The 17,690-nt window shown below is 40.8% G+C and overlaps 1 protein-coding gene across 1 annotated transcript in view; it reads left to right on the forward strand.

Annotated features, from left to right (window-relative positions):
* LOC114496976 (eukaryotic translation initiation factor 1-like) overlaps positions 1-17,690 on the forward strand; it is a 68,407-nt gene that overhangs the window by 39,103 nt on the left and 11,614 nt on the right. The window lies entirely within an intron of this gene.

Consider the following 17,690-nt stretch of genomic DNA (forward strand, 5'->3'; position numbering starts at 1 on the left):
CATCATAAACAAAGCAACAAACAAGTGTTGGAGAGGTTGTGGAGAAAAGGGATCCTTAGTGCACTGTTGGTGGGATTGTAGATTGGTGCAGCCACTGAAGGAAACAGTATGGAATTTTCTCAGAAAACCAAAAATGGATCTGCCTTTTGACCCAGCAATTCCACTGCTGGGACTCTATCCTAAGAATACTAAAACACCAATTCAAAAGAACCTATGCATCCCAATGTTCATAGCAGCACAATTTACAATAGCTAGATGCTGGAAGCAACCAAGATGCCCATCAGTAAATGAATGGATCAAAAAACTATGGGACATTTACACAATGGAATTCTATGCAGCAGAAAGAAAGAAGGAACTCCTACCCTTTGCAACAGCGTGGATGGAGCTGGAAAACATTATGCTTAGCGAAACAAGCCAGTCAGTGAAAGACAAATACCATATGATCTCACCTGTAACATGAACCTAAACAGCAAAACAAACAAGCAAAATATAACCAAAGACACTGAAATAGAGAACAGGCTGACAGTGACCAGAGGGGAAAGGGGAGAGAATTTCAGGGCAAAAGGGGAAGAGTTTACAGGAACAAGTATAAAGGACACATGGACAAAAACTGAGGAGGGGGGGTAGAAATGGGAGGGAGGTGGGGAGGACTGGGCTGGCAGGGGTGGGTGTAAAAGGCAGAAAACTTTACTGAGACAACAATTAAAATAAAAAATAAAAAAATTATTTATTTGGACTGACTGTGCGTCAGGCACTTGTGATACATCAGGAAATCAGACATATTCAGCCCATTCTTCTCTATCCTCACACCTAATTAAGGTCATGCTTTTTGTCTCCTAACTTTCAAAAGAAGTAAACCTAAGCAGACATTAAATCTGGAATAATGGTGCACAAATACCCAAATACCTTCACCTGGATTTAACAATTATTATTTTACCACTTTTGCTTGTATCTTGATAGATAGATGACAGATAGATAGATGGATAGATATTTGATAGATGATACAGTATAGATATATAGATGATAAATGAGGTTAGAAAGGGAGAGACAGCAGGAGTACATTTTCTTCTACGCCATTTTGAAGTAAATTGTAGACACCGTGATATATCACTTCCATTACCTCCAGTGTACTTCTAAAACCACAGATAGTATTGTAGCCTATATAGACTATGTTTTTTATTTTTTATTTTTTAAATTACATTTTATTGATTATGCTATTACAGTTGTCCTGAATTTTCCACCTTTGTTCCCCTCCACGGAGCACCACCCACTCCTTCAGGCAATCCACCCTCTATTGTTCATGTCCATGGGTAATGCCTGTAAGTTCTTTGGGCACTCATTTCCTACACTGTACTTTATATCACCATGGCTATTCTGTAACCACCTATTTGTATTTCTTAATCCCCTCACCTTTTCACCCATTTCCCCACACCATTTTCCCATCTGACAACCATTAAAATGAGCTCTATATCCATGATTCTGTCTCTGTTCTTGTTTCTTTGTTTTTTAGAGTCAATTGTTGACAATTGTTTGCCAGTTTATTGTTCATAGTTTTGATTGTTTTCTTAAATAAATTCCTTTAACATTTCATATACTAATTGTTTGGTGATGATGAACTCCTTTAGTCTTGTCCAGGAAGCTCTTTATCTGCCCTTCAATTCTAAAGGGTAGCTTGGCTAGGTAGAGTAATCTTGGCTGTATGCCCCTGCTTTTCATGACTTTGAATATTTCTTGCCAATTTCTCCTAGCTTGCAAAATTTCTCCTGAGAAATCAGCTGACAGTCTTATGGAAACTCCCCTGTAGGTAAATAACTTCTTTTCTCTTGCTGCTTTTAAGATTCTCTCTTTATATTTAAACTTTGGCATTTTAATTATGATGTGTCTTGGTGTAGGCCTCTTTGAATACATCTTGTATGGGACTCTGTGCTTTCTGGACTTGCATGTTGATTTCCTTCACCAAATTAGAGTTTTCTTTTATTATTTTTTTCAAATAGATTTCCATTATCTTGCTCATTTTCTTCTTCTGGCACCTGTATGATGCAAATGCTGGACCTCTTGAAGTTGTTCCAGAGGCTGCTTATACTATTCTTATTCTGGGGGGTTCTTTTTTCTTCTTATTGTTCTGATTGGTTCTTTCTTGCTTCCTTATGTTCCAAGTCATTGATTTGATTCTGGCTTCATCCATTCTACTGTTGTTTCCCTATAAATTGTTCTTTATTTCAACTAGTGAATCCTTCATTTCTGACTAGACCGTTTTGTACTGCTGAGGTCCTCACTAAATCCCTAGATCATCCTTTTTGAATTCTGCATCTGACAGATTGCTTATCTCCATTTTGTTTAGTTAATTTTCTGGAGTTTTGATCTGTTCTTTCATTTGGTCCATGTTTCTTTACCTCCTCACTTTGGCAGCCTCCCTGTATTTGTTTCTGTGTGTTAGGTAGAGCTGCTATGATTCCTGTCTTGGTACCATAGCCTAATGTAGTAGGTGTCCTGTAGGATCCAGTAGCATAGCCTCCTCTATCACCCAAGCTGGGTACTGGAGTTGCACCCTTTATGTGGGCTGAGTACACCCTCTTCTTGTAGTTGAGCCTTGGTTGCTCTTGGAAGGTCAATGGGAGGGATTTAGTCATGCCATCCACCTGCAAGGATTTGCTGTGACCACTTATCACCATTCTCTGCTCTCATTGCAGGATCAGCTGTGCAGGGACAGGGAGGTGGTACAGACCAAGTTCAGTCCTCACTTGTGCTTTGCCTGGAGTCATCATGCCTACCTATAAAGCAATCTAGATGGCTGCTATTTGTGCTGGGCTTGGAGATTCCCAAACAAAGTCAAGCTATGAATCTAGGCTAGCTGTTGTTTGTTGGAGAGGATTTAGGAAGTTGTACAGCACGAGCCAAAACCAGCTATTCATATGGAAAAGCAGCTCGGGTGGGTCTGTAAGTTGGATGGGGTGGAGTCTCTGGGGATCTCTAAGGTGGATCAACAGTGTTAACCAGGTTGGTGGAGTCTCAGATATGGCATCAGCTTGTTGGCTCAGTGGATCTATGGGGAAAGGGTTTAGAAAAGGGACAATGACCCCTGCTTGCCTTGATTCTAGACACTAGTGCCTTTCAAGCTACTACCCTGGTGCTGGATCTCAGAGGGAGTGAGTCTAAGTAGATGAGTCTGTGTGTGGGTTCTTTAAGAAGAAATGCTTGGGGCTCCATAAGTTTCTTCCACCAACTCAATCCATCCTGGGTTTTGCAACCAGAAGTTGTGGGGACTTATCTTCCTGGCACTGGAACCTTGGGCTGTGGTGCCTGGTGTGGGCCTGAGACTCGCCACTCCCAAAATATTTCTTCCAAATTTTTCAACCACATGTGACTGTGGGACCAGCCTGTTCTTCATCTGTGCTCCTCCTACTAGTCTGAATGGATGTGGTTTCTTTAATTTTTTAGTTGTCAGACTTCCATTCAGCTTGATTTCAGAAAGCTCTGAGAGATGGTTGTTCTATATTTCAATTGTAATTTTGATATGGTTGTGTGAAGGGGCTAGTCATGTCTGCCTATGCTGTGACTTGACTGGAAGTCTTGCTGTGTTTTTTCTTATACGTACATTCATACAATAAGATTTAATTTATAAATTAGGCACACTAAGAAATTAACAATAATAACTAATTATAAAATAGAACCATTATAACAATATACTTTAATAAAAGTTATGTAAAAGTGGTCTCTCTAAAAATATCTTATTGTATTGTATTCATTTTTTCACTTAAAGGAAGGACTTTACAGCTTCTCTTTGGCATATCTCAATTGCCAGCATCACTAGTCTTGCGCTCTGGAGCCATTATTAAACAAAATGAGGGTTACTGGAACACAAGTACTGTGATGCCGAGATAGTGGATCTGATAACTGAGATGGTTACTAAGTGACTAACAGGTGGGGAGAGAATACAGCATGGAGATGCTGGACAAAGGATGATTCACATTCCAAGTGGGATGGTGCAAGAGCTCCTCAAATAACTCAGAAAATAACACAATTTAAAACTTATAAAGTGTTTATTTCTGGAAATTTCAGAAATTTAATGTTTTCAGACCTTGGTTGATTGCAGGTAACTCTGACTGCAGAAAGTGAAACCACTGATAAGAGGGGAATACTGTATTTCATAACACATCTCCTCAAAATAATACATCAAGGCTAGATTTTGAGAAGAGAAAAGTGATGCTTTTGTTGTTGTTTAGCTATTCTGGGTCATTAATGGAGACTCTGTGTTTGGGGCATAGAATTGTAAGGATAAGATAGGCTGTAAGTCAGACAGCCAGGGAACTGGCAGTTTTTAACTAGACTTGGAATTTATAACTAGCACAACAAAATGACACCCATATTCCCAAATCCTAGAAGTACTATTTAGCTTGTTTATCAGTGAAACATGTTCAAGCTTAAGAGTTTCTTATCAAGCTAGATTTCATGGATAAAATAAGTACGTATAACTAGCTATATCTCTGTAGGTTGTACTCCCTGCCCCTTTAAATTCTACACTGAATCCAGACGAATTTTGTGCACCAGGCCCCTGGTTGAACATGTGCTATATATGTGATCCATTCAAGTATCTAAAGTACCATAGAAAAACAGTATAACAATATAAAGAAAACTTCCTTGCTCTTTCCCCTCTCACCACTATTATATCTTTGGGTAGCAATAGGAATTAGCAATATACTAATGAGCACTCTATTTAATGTAGGCTCATTTCAGGGCATTGATTTGATACCAATTATGCTTCTGTCCTTCATTCAATGTATTGCTTTCTAGTGCAGCTTTACTGTAATTACATCATCTATCTGATCAAATATTGTTAATAATATTGTGATTTCAAAATTGGCTCTAGATTTAGTCCAACATTTTTAGAATGTAGTTTTCTGTACAAAAATTGGTTCAGAAAAAATAATATTTTGAGATAAAAAAGTCTTATAGTTATTCTAACATAGATTTTAGTTACATTTATATTCCTTAGTGTTCAATGTATCCACGGCATTAGAAACTCAAGAAACAGTTCAAATTGTTTTATCTACTGCCACAGTAAGCAACATGGAACATTACAAGTAATATGTATTCATAAACAAGAGCCAAGATGGTATGGTACCATAAAATTAAAAAGGACATTACAACTGGACTGTAGAGGAAGAGCCAGACTGATTTCTTCCAAGCAATGCATTTTCATCAAAGCTCATACATATTCAGTGAAACAAATAGCATGCCAATGAATTCAGTGAACTGCCACTGAAACCAAAACATTTATTTTCTAGCATCTGTTTGCGGGAATTATGCAAAATACTTAATGCAATGTGTTTTCAGTGCAACCCTATTTTTGTTTCCCAACCAGTGAATTTTCATTTAAACCAATATGTTTACCTGAGACCCATGTGTGTGCATTTATTAGAATTGAAATACAGTTACAGATACAGGCAACATGTTGATGGAGGCCAAACCAATGCATTTTGATACAACTCAGCCAATTTTCCACCACATATATTCTGATCCTCTGGACATATGAAGCCCCTATAACGGTGAATGCACGTGATTGTGAGGGAGGGCAGGAGACACTGATGCTCTGGGTTGCAGAGAAATGCCTCAAGAGCAGCAGCTGTATCAAAGCCTTGTTGCCTAGAGTTTGCTCTGTGGATCAGCAGCCTTGAGACCCACTGGGAGCTTGTAGAAAGGCAATCTTTCAGGCCTGTCCCAGACCTACTGATTCAGAATTCTGCACCTGAACAAGATCTTTAGGTAATTCATTTGAACCACAAAATTTGAGAAGCACTGTTTTAAAACAATTTCTTAAATATCTGTTGGGTGTAACATAAAGTTTTCTAAGACAAGCAATTTTTCCAGTGGGTAGATGGTTTGGTAGAAACAGAGTTTGGAGCCAGCTTGCTTTCTTTTTATTGCACACATTGATACATGAATACATTTTCTTTTTCAAAGCTCAAACAATTTAAAAGTCTGCAGAGCAGTCTCTCAAGTGAAAAATAGATGGTGAGGATGAAACTATGTTTAAGAATGCAAGTTCAGGTTCCGGCAAGATGGAGGAATAGGTGGATACACCGTACCTCTTCGCACAACCAAGAACAGAACAACAATAATTTACAACAATGATTTGCAGTCATAATATCAGAACTGTCAGAGGATTTATCTAAATGGAAGTCGGACAGCCAAGAAGTTGAAGTAGACCCGTACATCCAGACTGGTAGGGGACGACTAGCCGAGCAGGCGCGGGGCTGGTGCAGGTCGCAGGCGCGCGTAGGTCGGGGGAAATTTTGCACAAAATCGGCACGACAGCAATCTGGGGTGTGGGAGCGCAGCGGTGCAGCGGTGATCCCTGAGTACGCAAGCAGTGGCTGGGGGAATCAGTGGGGCAGCGATTGTGGACCAGGGCAGAGCTCACGGCCCAGAAGCCCAGGGAAGTGTCTGGCTCCAGGAGTATGGAACAGTCGCCATTGATCCCTCCTGTCCCCGCTCCCGCCCCTGCCCCCACATATAACGTCACAATCTAGCGACTGGGGCGCACAGCCCCGGTGAACACCTAAGGCTCCGCCCCCTACCATAACAAGAGCGACCAGACCGGAGAAAAAATAAATAAATAAATAAAATAATAGGAGAGACAGCAAAAGACAGAAGATATGTTTCCAGCAGAACAGATCAGTCCCCCAGGACTCATCCTTTTGAGTGACCAAGAAATAGCCAATCTATCAGATGCACATTTCAAAACACTGGTGATCAGGAAGCTCACGGAACTGGTTGACTTTGGATGCAAATTACATGAAAAAATGCAGATTACCATAAAAGGGATGCAGGAAGATATACGGAGGAGAGCCAATAGTGAAAGGAAGGAATCTGAGTCTCAAAACAACACAGTGGACCAGAAGGAAGATAGAATCAACCAAGCAGGAAAGCATGATGAAATAAGAATTCAAAAAATCGAAGAAAAGCTTAAGACCATCGAGGACACCTTTAAACGTTCCAACATCCGAATTATAGGGGTACCAGAAGGGGAAGACCAACAAGTGGAAAAGTTATTTGAACAAATAATAAAGGAGAACTTCCCCAAACTGGCAAAGGGAACAGTCTTCCAAGAAATCCAAGGAGCGCAGAGAGCCCCAAAGAAGTTGGACCCAAAAAGAAACACACCAAGGCACATCATAATTACTTTAGCCAAGGTAAAAACAAAGGAGAGAATCCTAGAAGCAGCAAGAGATAAGGGGACAGTCACCTACAAAGGAGTTCCCATCAGACTGTCAGCTGATTTTTCAAAAGCGACCTTACAGGCAAGAAGAGGCTGGAAAGAAATATTCCAAGTCATGAAAGACAAGGACCTACATCCCAGATTGCTCTATCCAGCAAAGCTCTCATTTAGAGTGGAAGAGAAGATAAAGTGCTTTTCAGATAAGGCCAAATTAAAGGAGTTCATCATCACCAAGCCCTTACTTTATGAAATGCTAAAGGGACTTATCTAAGAAAAGAAGATAAAGAAAAGACATGTATAGTAAAAGGACAGCAAACTCACAATTATTAACAACCACACCTAAAGCAAAACCAAAAGAAACTAAGCAAACAACTAGAATAGGAACAGAACCACAGAAATGGAGGGCACATGGGGGGCTAGCAGTAGGGGTGGGAGGAGGAGAGAGGGGGAAAAGGTATAGAGAATAAGTAGCATAGAATGTAGGTTGAAAATAGATAGGGGGAGGGCAAGAATAGTACGGGAAAAGTAGAAGCTAAAGAACTCATAAGTATGACACATGGACATGGACTAAAGGGGGGGAACGTAGGTGGGAGAGGGGGTACAGGGTGGAGGGGAGTGAAGGGGGAAATGGGACAACTGTAATAGCATAATCAATAAAATATATTTTAAAAAAAGAATGAAAATTCATAAGTTAGGATATTTCAGGTTACAAGAACCAGAATCTCCAACCTTTGTCAGGTGGTATATCTAATATCAGGATGCACAAAAAAGTAAAGAGCACAAGAACACCTGAATACATTCCAGCTCCAAGGAAGTCAACTTTATGCCTCCTCACAGCAGGCAGCCCTTGTGGTGATTCAAGCAGGTTTCCTGCTTCTGGGTCAGATTGCTTTGGTCAACCACCCTCAGTCTTGAAGACTTAATTTTCAAGTTCAGCCACAAGAATCATCTTGAGGAACCTTGAAATGATTCAGAACAGAAGTTCTTTCTTTGGATCTGAAGACCCATTACATAAACTTTCAATTGAACGTATGACTTAGGCCCCTTTAATGGTAACCAAAGCAATAAACTATTAAATGTTATTAACCTTGGTATTGATAAATCAAAATCAATTTATTGAGCATTCTGAATCAATATTCCAGCAAGAAGGTTTTGACAACTTTGCATTTCTGCTGTGTGTATTTTCACATAGATATTTTGAACTCTAGCAATGGGAGAGGAGACTTTTGAACAGGTAACATGCCAGAGTTATCTTGAATTTTTATGGTTCTCAATGATTGCTACTGTGCTGTTATTGTTATTTAAATTTTGTTTAAAAATACTGATATTAAAGAAACAGTTTTGCATCTATTGGTTTGTGCTAGTGGATCAGGCACCATTGTCTTAAGCATGGTATGATGGCCCTGGCTGGTGTGGCTCAGTGAACTGAGTCACACTGTGAACCAAAGGGTCACCAGTTTGATTCCCATTCAGGGCACATGCCTGGTTTGCGGACCAGGTCCCTAGTAGAGGGTGTGTGAGAGGCAACGGTACATTGGTATTTCTCTCTTCTCTCTCCTTTTCCCCTCTCTCTGAAAATAAATTTTAAAAAATCTTTTTTAAAAAAGTATGGTATGATAGACATACACCTGTAATTTTTTTAATTAGATGAGGTAAAAGCCTAGCATTAACACTTTATTTAGGTTAATAAATGTAGTTTATTCCTGAAACTAATGTCTCTTCAATTAGAAGGGTTTTTTTCTGTGAGTTTTAACTAATTATTAGTGCCTGAGAATGTTCCCTATAAAACACATTACAAAATGCACAACAATAGTGGCTCAATGGAAAATACTTATCTTGAGGTAGGATCTGATTTGCAATTCTAAATACCCTGTGACATGGGTATCAAAACTTACTAAAAGATCTGGTCAAGTATAACTTGTTATGTAGCTTGTATATGGTATAAATTAGAAAGTGTTTATAGTCACTACATGTTTCATTCATTATATGTACCCGTATTTATATTACTTAAAATAAATACTCTTAGTTTTATTAAAAGGTAACATTCTCAGGCAACAAATGGAAATGGTTTTTGTAGTAACTATAAACAACAGGGAGGTGTTACGGCAATGATGGAGCATTATCTGCGTTTTCCTAGGGGTGATTTATATCTTGTTCTTTGTTGCCTTTTCTCCAACCCCTGCAGAATGAAGAATCTAAAAGCAAAAATATCTGTTTATAGTATCTACATCTTTCATGTACAACTGGCCTTGTTTTAGAAAGATTTCTAGGAACATTTCCCTTAAGTTATAGGCAGCTAACTGGGTACTCTCAAGATGACTGACACTTCTTAACCCCTCTTGTGGAATGAACTAACATTAGAAGTCTGGTTGGGTGTTGGGTGCTGTCTGGGGGATATAATCCCCAGCGGGCCCATGTCTTCCCCACACCATGAGGAAAGGTTTTTGAAGCCTTGTGCTATTGTTCTTCTTGGGAAGTGACCAGATACCTGGGCCAGAGTAAGGCTCAGAATACTTGGTCTCCCCTTTTCTCACCTGCTTCCCTTTCCCTCTCAGAAAAGATAATCTAGAAAATGAAACTAGCTTGTCTGAAAGAGAACATTTGGTCATCCCTGTGTGCATGACCTCCTTAGGCATTTTTATGTCCACATCTGTTGACCAGGGTAAGGCTGGTCAAAGTTGGTATTGATTTTTAATTACTTGATACTGTCCATTTTCTCTGTGCTTATAAGTTGAGTTTATAGTGTGTTTCGTGAACCCTACAATGTGTAGCAAAACACCTTTGTATAATTCTGATTTATACTTTTCTTTTTTTTTCATTTTTAAAAATATATATTTTTTATTTTAATCATTGTTCAAGTACATTTTTCTCCCCCCTACTCCCATTCCAGCCCACCCACCCAACCCTCCCCCCTTCCCCCCTGATTTATACTTTTCAATGACTAAACTAGAAGACAAGTTGTATGCATTGCTGCTGAAATAGGAGCAATCCATGCCCCTCTTGCTAAAGCAAGTATATACCAATTTTTCAAGTTGTGCTAAGACAGGGACACTTCATGGCTGCTGTGCTACTTATACACATGTTAAGAATTTTGAACCTGATATCAAGGTGATTATTATAGTTATAATTAAAGTGTATAGGACACTGTTTTTATACTATAATATAAATAATATTTGAATATTCACTATGTCCTGCTGTGTCTTTGTCATTATAGATTGCTTTTCTATCAAAAAGTAGGGTGGTTAGGCTCAAAGGACTGAGGAATATTTTGGACTATTAACTGAATTACTACTGTATAAAGATTTGAGACCCACTCAGTATAGAGAATGCTTTTTGGGCTAGTTTTCAGACTATCCCCTAGGCAACAGAGGTGTAGATTAGAGGCTGTTCAGTAAGTCCAGGAGGCGGACCCTGACAGAAGAGTCATCTGAGAGAGAGCATACCAAACTGCCTAACATTGTGAATATGGCAGACACCACTTCTGTAGGACAATAACTCTACTGTCCAACAAACAGGCATTTTGGGAGCATTCTTGGGGATTGTTTTATAGGACTTATATATTGTGTGTAGAAATAAAACAATATATGTGAGCTAAGTTTTTCTGTTCTAAAGTAATTAATAAGCAGTTCATTATATTCTGCTCCAAATCTTGGTTATTACAGATGTGACTGTGGTGTCACCTGCCCTCCAGAAACTCATAACTTACTGGGAAATTAGGCTTATAACCATCCAACATTAATAAGGATGTATTAGCAAAAAGAGTCATAAAGGTGAAATAGAGAGACAGGGTAAGAGCAGGAACTTTGTCCAAAGATCACCTGTGTCCATATCTTGGATCTGACATTGTATAGTGCTCAGCTACTTACTAGCTGTATGATCTTGGGTAAGTTACCTAACCACTTAATGCTCATTGTCTTGTCTGTAGAACAAGGATTTCATAAGGATTGATATTTGTGAAGCACATAAGAAATCACCTGTGGTCAGTGGTTGTAAAATATTAAATATTTGCCAAATAAAGTTAAAATATATAAGACCAAGATTGGCAGGGAAATGGTAAGATTTCTCTATGGGGATGTGGAGAATTAACCCATTCCCTTTCATAGCTGGGTAGTTTGTGTGGGATAACACCCTATCTGCAGATCCAGGAATGGGCCCTGATTGGCTGAGGTCACTCAGTAAATCTCATCACTGTCATCACAGTGATTAGTTTATGAATGGGACAGCAACCAAATTAGGGCCAATGAAAGAAAGATAGGCTCCTAGGCAACTTTCCAACCAAGAGGGAGACAAGTAGTTGCACTTTGCCTCCTTGCACAACCAAAAGAAGGACAACAACAAAATAACAACAAAAAATAACCAGATTTGCCAGAAAATTGAACTGTTTTGTTTTTGTTTAAAAACAAAAAATAACCAGACCTGCCAGAAAATCGAACTGTATGGAAGTCTGACAACCAAGGAGTTAAGAAATATTTATCCAGACTGGTAGGAGGGGCAGAGATGGGCAGCCAGTATGGAGAGGACTTGTGGGAAGACAGCAGCTAGAGGACCAAGGCAGGCTAGGTGGTGGCTGTCTAACTGGGAAGTCCCACATTTGTGTGTGGATAAACCGGGAGGAACAACTAGGGAGCAAGAAAAACCATGCAACCGAGGGCTCCAGCGTGAGGAAATAAAGCCTCAAAACTGGTGACCATAAAAACCTGTGGAGGTTGTGGTGGCAAGGGAAACTCCCATCTTCACAGGAGAGTTCATTGGAGAGACCCACAGGGTCCTAGAACATACACAAACCTACCCACTCAAGAATCAGCACCAGAAGAGCCCAATTTGTTTGTGGGAAGTGGAGGAAGTGGCTGAAAGCTGAACCAGAGCAGAGCAAGCAGCATTGTTCCCTCTCAGACTCCTCCCCCACATACAGAGGCACAACACATTAGCATGTGTTGCCCTGCCATGGTGAATAGGTGCATGGAGACAAAAAAAAATATGGCCCAACTGAAAGAACAGATGAAAGCTCAAAAAATAAAACTAAGCAATGAAGAGATAGCCAACCTATCAGATGCACAGTTCAAAACACTGGTAATCAGGATGCTCACAGAAATGGTTGGGTATGGTCACAAAATAGAGGAAAAAGTGAAGACTATGAAAAGTGAAATAAAAGAAAATGTACAGGGAACCAACAGTGAGGGGAAGGAAAATGGGACTCAAACCAACGGTTTGGAGAAGGAAGTAATAAACATTCAACCAGAACAGAATGAAGAAACAAGAATTCAAAAAAATGAGGAAAGGCTTAGGAGCCTCTGAGATAGCTTTAAATATTCCAATATCCAAATCACAGGAGTGCCAGAAGGAGAAGAGGAAGAGCAAGAAATTTAAAACTCACTTGAAAACATAATGAAGGAGAAGTTCCCTAATCTGGTGAAGGAACTAGACTTTCAGGAAGCCCAGGAAGCTCAGAGAATCCCAAAGAAGTTGGGCCCAAAGAAGCACACACCAAGGCACATCATAATTACATTACCCAACATTAAAGATAAGGAGAGAATCTTAAAAGCAGCAAGAGAAATGGAAACAGTTACCCACAATGGAGTTCCCATAAGACTATCAGCCGATTTCTCAAAAGAAACTTGGCGGGCAAGAAGGGGCTGGAAAGAAGTATTCCAAGTCATGAAAGGCAAGGACCTATATCTAAGATGACTATCCAGCAAAGCTATCATTTAGAATGGAAGGGCAGATAAAGTGCTTCCCAGATAAGGTCAAGTTCCAGAAGTTCATCATCACCAAGCCCTTATTGTATGAAATTTTAAAGGGACTTATTTAAGAAAGAGAAGAAGATAAAAAATATGAAAAGTAAAATGACTAGAAGCTCACAACAACTGATCCTAAAAAAAGCAAAAACAAAAACTAAGCAAACAACTAGAACAGAAACAGATTTACAGAAATGGAGATTACATGGAGCGTTATCGGCAGGGAGGAAGAGTGGGGGGAATGGTGGAAAAGGTACAGGTAATAAGAAGCATAAATGGTAGGCAGAAAATAGACAGGGGGATATTAAGAATAGTATAGGAAATGGAGAAGCCAAAGAACTTATATGTATGGATATGAACTAAGCGGGGGGAGGGGGGTGCTGGTGGAGGGGTGCACAGTGGAGAGGAATAAAGGGGAAAAATAGGACAACTGTAATAGCATAATCAAAAATATATTTGGAAAAATAAAAAAAGGAAATTAGGTAAGATGGCGTCAAGATAGGTGGTAGTGGAGTCCACTTCTCCCTGCACACAGGTTGAACACCTAGATGATCTTCTGAGGTATCACAGCATATATGAAGGTTGGAGGCCAAAACTGTAGAGGACATTGAAAAATCAGATGGTAAGGAGAGTGCTCCAGGACAGTAAGGTCCCTGGGACCAGCTCAGGGACTGGGGCAGCTGCAGCCCCAGGCCCAGCACCCACCAGGTCTGACACAGGGTTCTCAGGAGAGAGCCAGGCCAGTGATTCCCTCCCCTGCCAAACAAGGAAGTTTGAGCAGCACCAGGATGAACCTGGATGCTTGAAGTTGTTGGGGGGAATAAGGATGAAGTAGCAAACACACAGGGGTGGTGTGCACCTGCTGAGACTGTGGATGCTGGTTGGAAAAAGTTGGACTGTGAGGGACCCTGACCTGGACAGTCCCTGTTCTGGTTGGAGAGTTGGGCTGTGTGAGAGGCCAGGTGCTTGTTTGGAGCAGTGGGCTTGAATAGGAGGAATTTTTCAAAAAGAAAAAAAAAAGAGGTACTCAGTGGCTATTTCTGGAGTTCTCCCACAGCAACCACCCCCACCAACACTGGCTGAGCCCATGCAGCCTCCACAGCCTCAGCAGTGGGCCCATCTCAGCTGCCAGGACTATGGCTATGCCCCTAACCCTGGCTGGAGCAGCAGAGAGCACTCAACCGGGCCCATGACCCTAGTGGTGTACCACAGACCCAGCTGCCCCCACCCCACTGTCCCCACAGCAGCAGAGGCTGGCATGCACCTGACACCATGGCCCAAGACTGTGCTCCCACTGTGGCAGCAGAGGCCTAGTGCTCATGCCCACAGCCCAGGGGCAGAACGCCTCACAGGCAGCGCAGCAACAGTGGAGGCTGCACCCTCACACTAGAAGCCCCAGCAACAGCTTGTGCCCAAACCCACGGCCCAGTAGCTGCCCATCAGCTGCCCATCCTGCCCCAGCAGCGGAGGCCCAGGGCTCATGCCCACATCCCCCGGGCAGAGCACACCTGACTCTGCCACCCAGAGGCACTGCCCACCCAATCCCACCACCCAGGGCAAAGCATCAGAGAAGGCTCCCACCAGTGTCTGCCACAGCAGCCACAGTGGGGCCCCTGCCCTACATCCCACTGAGAGGAAGATAGAGATGCCCCCGCAGAGGGGAGCAGCAGGGCTCAGAGAGTCAGCAATCCCCAGAAAGACTTAACTCAGTGGGGGAGCTAAATTACTCTGAAAAGACTCTAAAAGTCCCTAGCATCTAAGACAGCAAAGAGTAAGAAAGTCGTGTGTGAGTTGCCCCTAATTGGTGCACCTCAAGGAGAGCACAACTGGTGGACTGGAGGTATAGGCTGGGCACATAAGGGCATTGGGGGCCTGGCAGCAAACTGAGAAACTGGGCTGGAGGCTGGGCAACCGTGAAGAGTGCGGCTCAGACCTGGCCCGCATCCCCACAAAACCACTGGAAGGGAGGAAAGCGAAACCAATCCCCCCCACCCCAACCTGCTGCAGCCAGGAAAACCAGCAGAACTGGCTGGGCCAGTTTAAAGCCAGCAGAAAATATTTTTTTTTATTCCTTCTTCCTTCCTTTCTTTCTTAATTCCTTTCTTTCCTTCTTTTAAATCTCTGCAACTGAGACAATAAAACCTGGAGTTGTGAAAAGACCAGAGTTAGACCCAAAAAGGGGTCATCCCAACAACTGAGACAGCAAGACAAATTTCACTTTGCTATTCCAGAGAACTTGCAAGTTATTGTATATTTGTATTTTTTCATTATTTTTACATCTTTTGTTTTATTAGTATTTCTTATTTCTCTTCTTTCTGTTTAGTCTTCTCCACTTGGTTTGTTAAATTTCATTATTTGACTGGTTTTCCTTATTCTCTCTTTCATAGTGTATTTTTAATTTTCTGTCTTTCTCTTCACTTCTGTTCTAATCGCGCACTACTCTAGGTCACATACTTCCCATTCTTGCTACTCAGATCACATAGATTATGTCATATGATTGTTGCTCTATTACCATGGTAAATAATTGCTGTTCCATACAATTGTAAATACTACACAGCACCCTTCCCAGATCCTAGCTCACTTCATTGTTTCTGGAACTTTATTACTATTGTGGTTAACTCTATTCTCTTGCACACTACACCTATTTCCTATCCTTTACGCTCAATATATCTCATAATCTGACATCCCACAAGCTCACTGCTTTCTAGATCCAACTCATATACCTTCCCCCTCCTAACAAGAGTCTTATCTTTTTTCCACCCTTTCTAAAAAGTGGCTAGTTGGGTGAAATATCATGGTTAACACTATACACATCCAAAGGATCTCCTATCTCTTCTCTATGGGTACTTTAAATACTATATAATACACTTCTGCTATATTAATCCATTTTACCTTCTGCCTCCAACTGACTACATAAAAGAGTAGGTGGGAACTGTGAACACCAGTATACCTATTGGAAGAGAAAACCCACCAACAAAGGAACCACCAACAAATAATAATGGAAGAAAGTGAAGGAGTGAGTGGAAGTCACACTAACTTCCACCCAGGACCAGCCTGCAAATACAACTAAATGCTGGAGAAAGTACCCAGAATAAACAATTGAACAAGAGCAAGAGAGAAGCCTCAAAACCTCATACAGACAGAAGAATCAGCTTCAACACAACCTGTCCACACCCACACAACAGAATCCAAGATGTGATGGATGGAGTGAGCCTCAGTTAACCGGCTGGGGGAAGGACCCACCAAAGAAAGATCCAACAATAATCAAAAGCCAAAGACATACAGAGAGCCAACATGAACAACAACCCGAGACCGGCAAGTTCAGTAGACCAAGGAGACTGAACTACTGAATCTCACAGGTCTCCTACTATAGAAATTTACACCATAAGTCCAGGGAGCCAGATCAATTTAAGAAGCAGAGGCTAACAAGAAGAGTCTCACAAACAATGGGATGACAAAGAAACAATTTCCAAATGAAAGGAAAGGAGAAAGCCTCAGAAAGAATGCTAAACGAAATAGAGGCAAGTCAACTACCGGATATTGAGTTCAAAGCAATTGTTATAAGGAAGCTCAATGAACTCACAGAGAATTACCAAAAACTACAGGGAAACTATACTGAACTCACTGCAAACTATGCCAACATGAAAAAGGAAATAGAAAATATCAACAAGAGCCAAGAGGAAATGAAGAACACAGTAGAAGGAGTCAAAAGAAGGCTAGATGAAGTAGAGGATCAAATCAGTGAGCTGGAGGACAAGGTAGAAAAGAACAACCAGAAAGAGCAAGAAGAGGAAAAGAGTCTGAGAAAGAACAAAGAGGGGTTAAGGGAAATTCCCAACAACATGAAACATAATAATATCCTTATAATAGGAATACCAGAAGGAGAAGAAGAAGAGTAAGAGATAGAAAACCTGTTTGAAAAAGTTCTGATAGAAAACTTTCTTAATTTGATGAGAGAAAAAGTCACACAAATCCAGGAAACACAGAGAGTCCTAATCAAGAGGAACCCAAAAAGGCCCACTTCAAGACACATTATAATTAAAATGGCAAAATTCCAAGACAAAGAGGGAATCTTGAAGGCAGCAAGGGAGAAACAGGAAGTAACATACAAGGGACCCCGATAAGACTAATAGCTGACTTCTCAGTGGAAATGCTCTAGGCCAGAAGAGAATGGCAAGAAATATTCCAAGTAATGGAAACTAAGGGTATGCAAACGAGACTATTCTATCCAGCAAGTCTCTCAATTAAAGTGGTAGGCCAAATAAGGAGCTTCCTGGACAAAAGAAGCCTCAAAGAATCTACCTCTTCCAAAACAGCTCTGCAAGAGAAGCTAAAGGGTCTGCTTTAAGAACAGGAAGAAAAACAGTGAGAGAGAGAGAGAGAGAAACACAAGTACAAAGAATGGCAATGAATAAGTACCTATAAATGATAACCTTAAACATAAATGGATTAAATGTTCCAATCAGAAGACATGGAATAGCTGAATGGATAAGAAGGCATGGCCCACACATATGCTGCTCACAAGAGACCCACCTCAGAACAAAAAACCTACACAGACTGAAAGTGAAGGGTAAGAAAAAATATTCCAAGCCAATGGACAGGAAAAAAAAAGCCAGGGTAGCAATACTCATATCAGACAAAATAGACTTCAAAAAACAGGCCATAAAAAGAGACCCAGAAGGTCACTTCATAATACTCAAAGGAAGAATCCATCAAGAAGATATAAACATTGTAAA

This window comes from Phyllostomus discolor, chromosome 5 (genome assembly GCF_004126475.2).
Source record: "Phyllostomus discolor isolate MPI-MPIP mPhyDis1 chromosome 5, mPhyDis1.pri.v3, whole genome shotgun sequence".
Classification (NCBI taxonomy): domain Eukaryota; kingdom Metazoa; phylum Chordata; class Mammalia; order Chiroptera; family Phyllostomidae; genus Phyllostomus; species Phyllostomus discolor.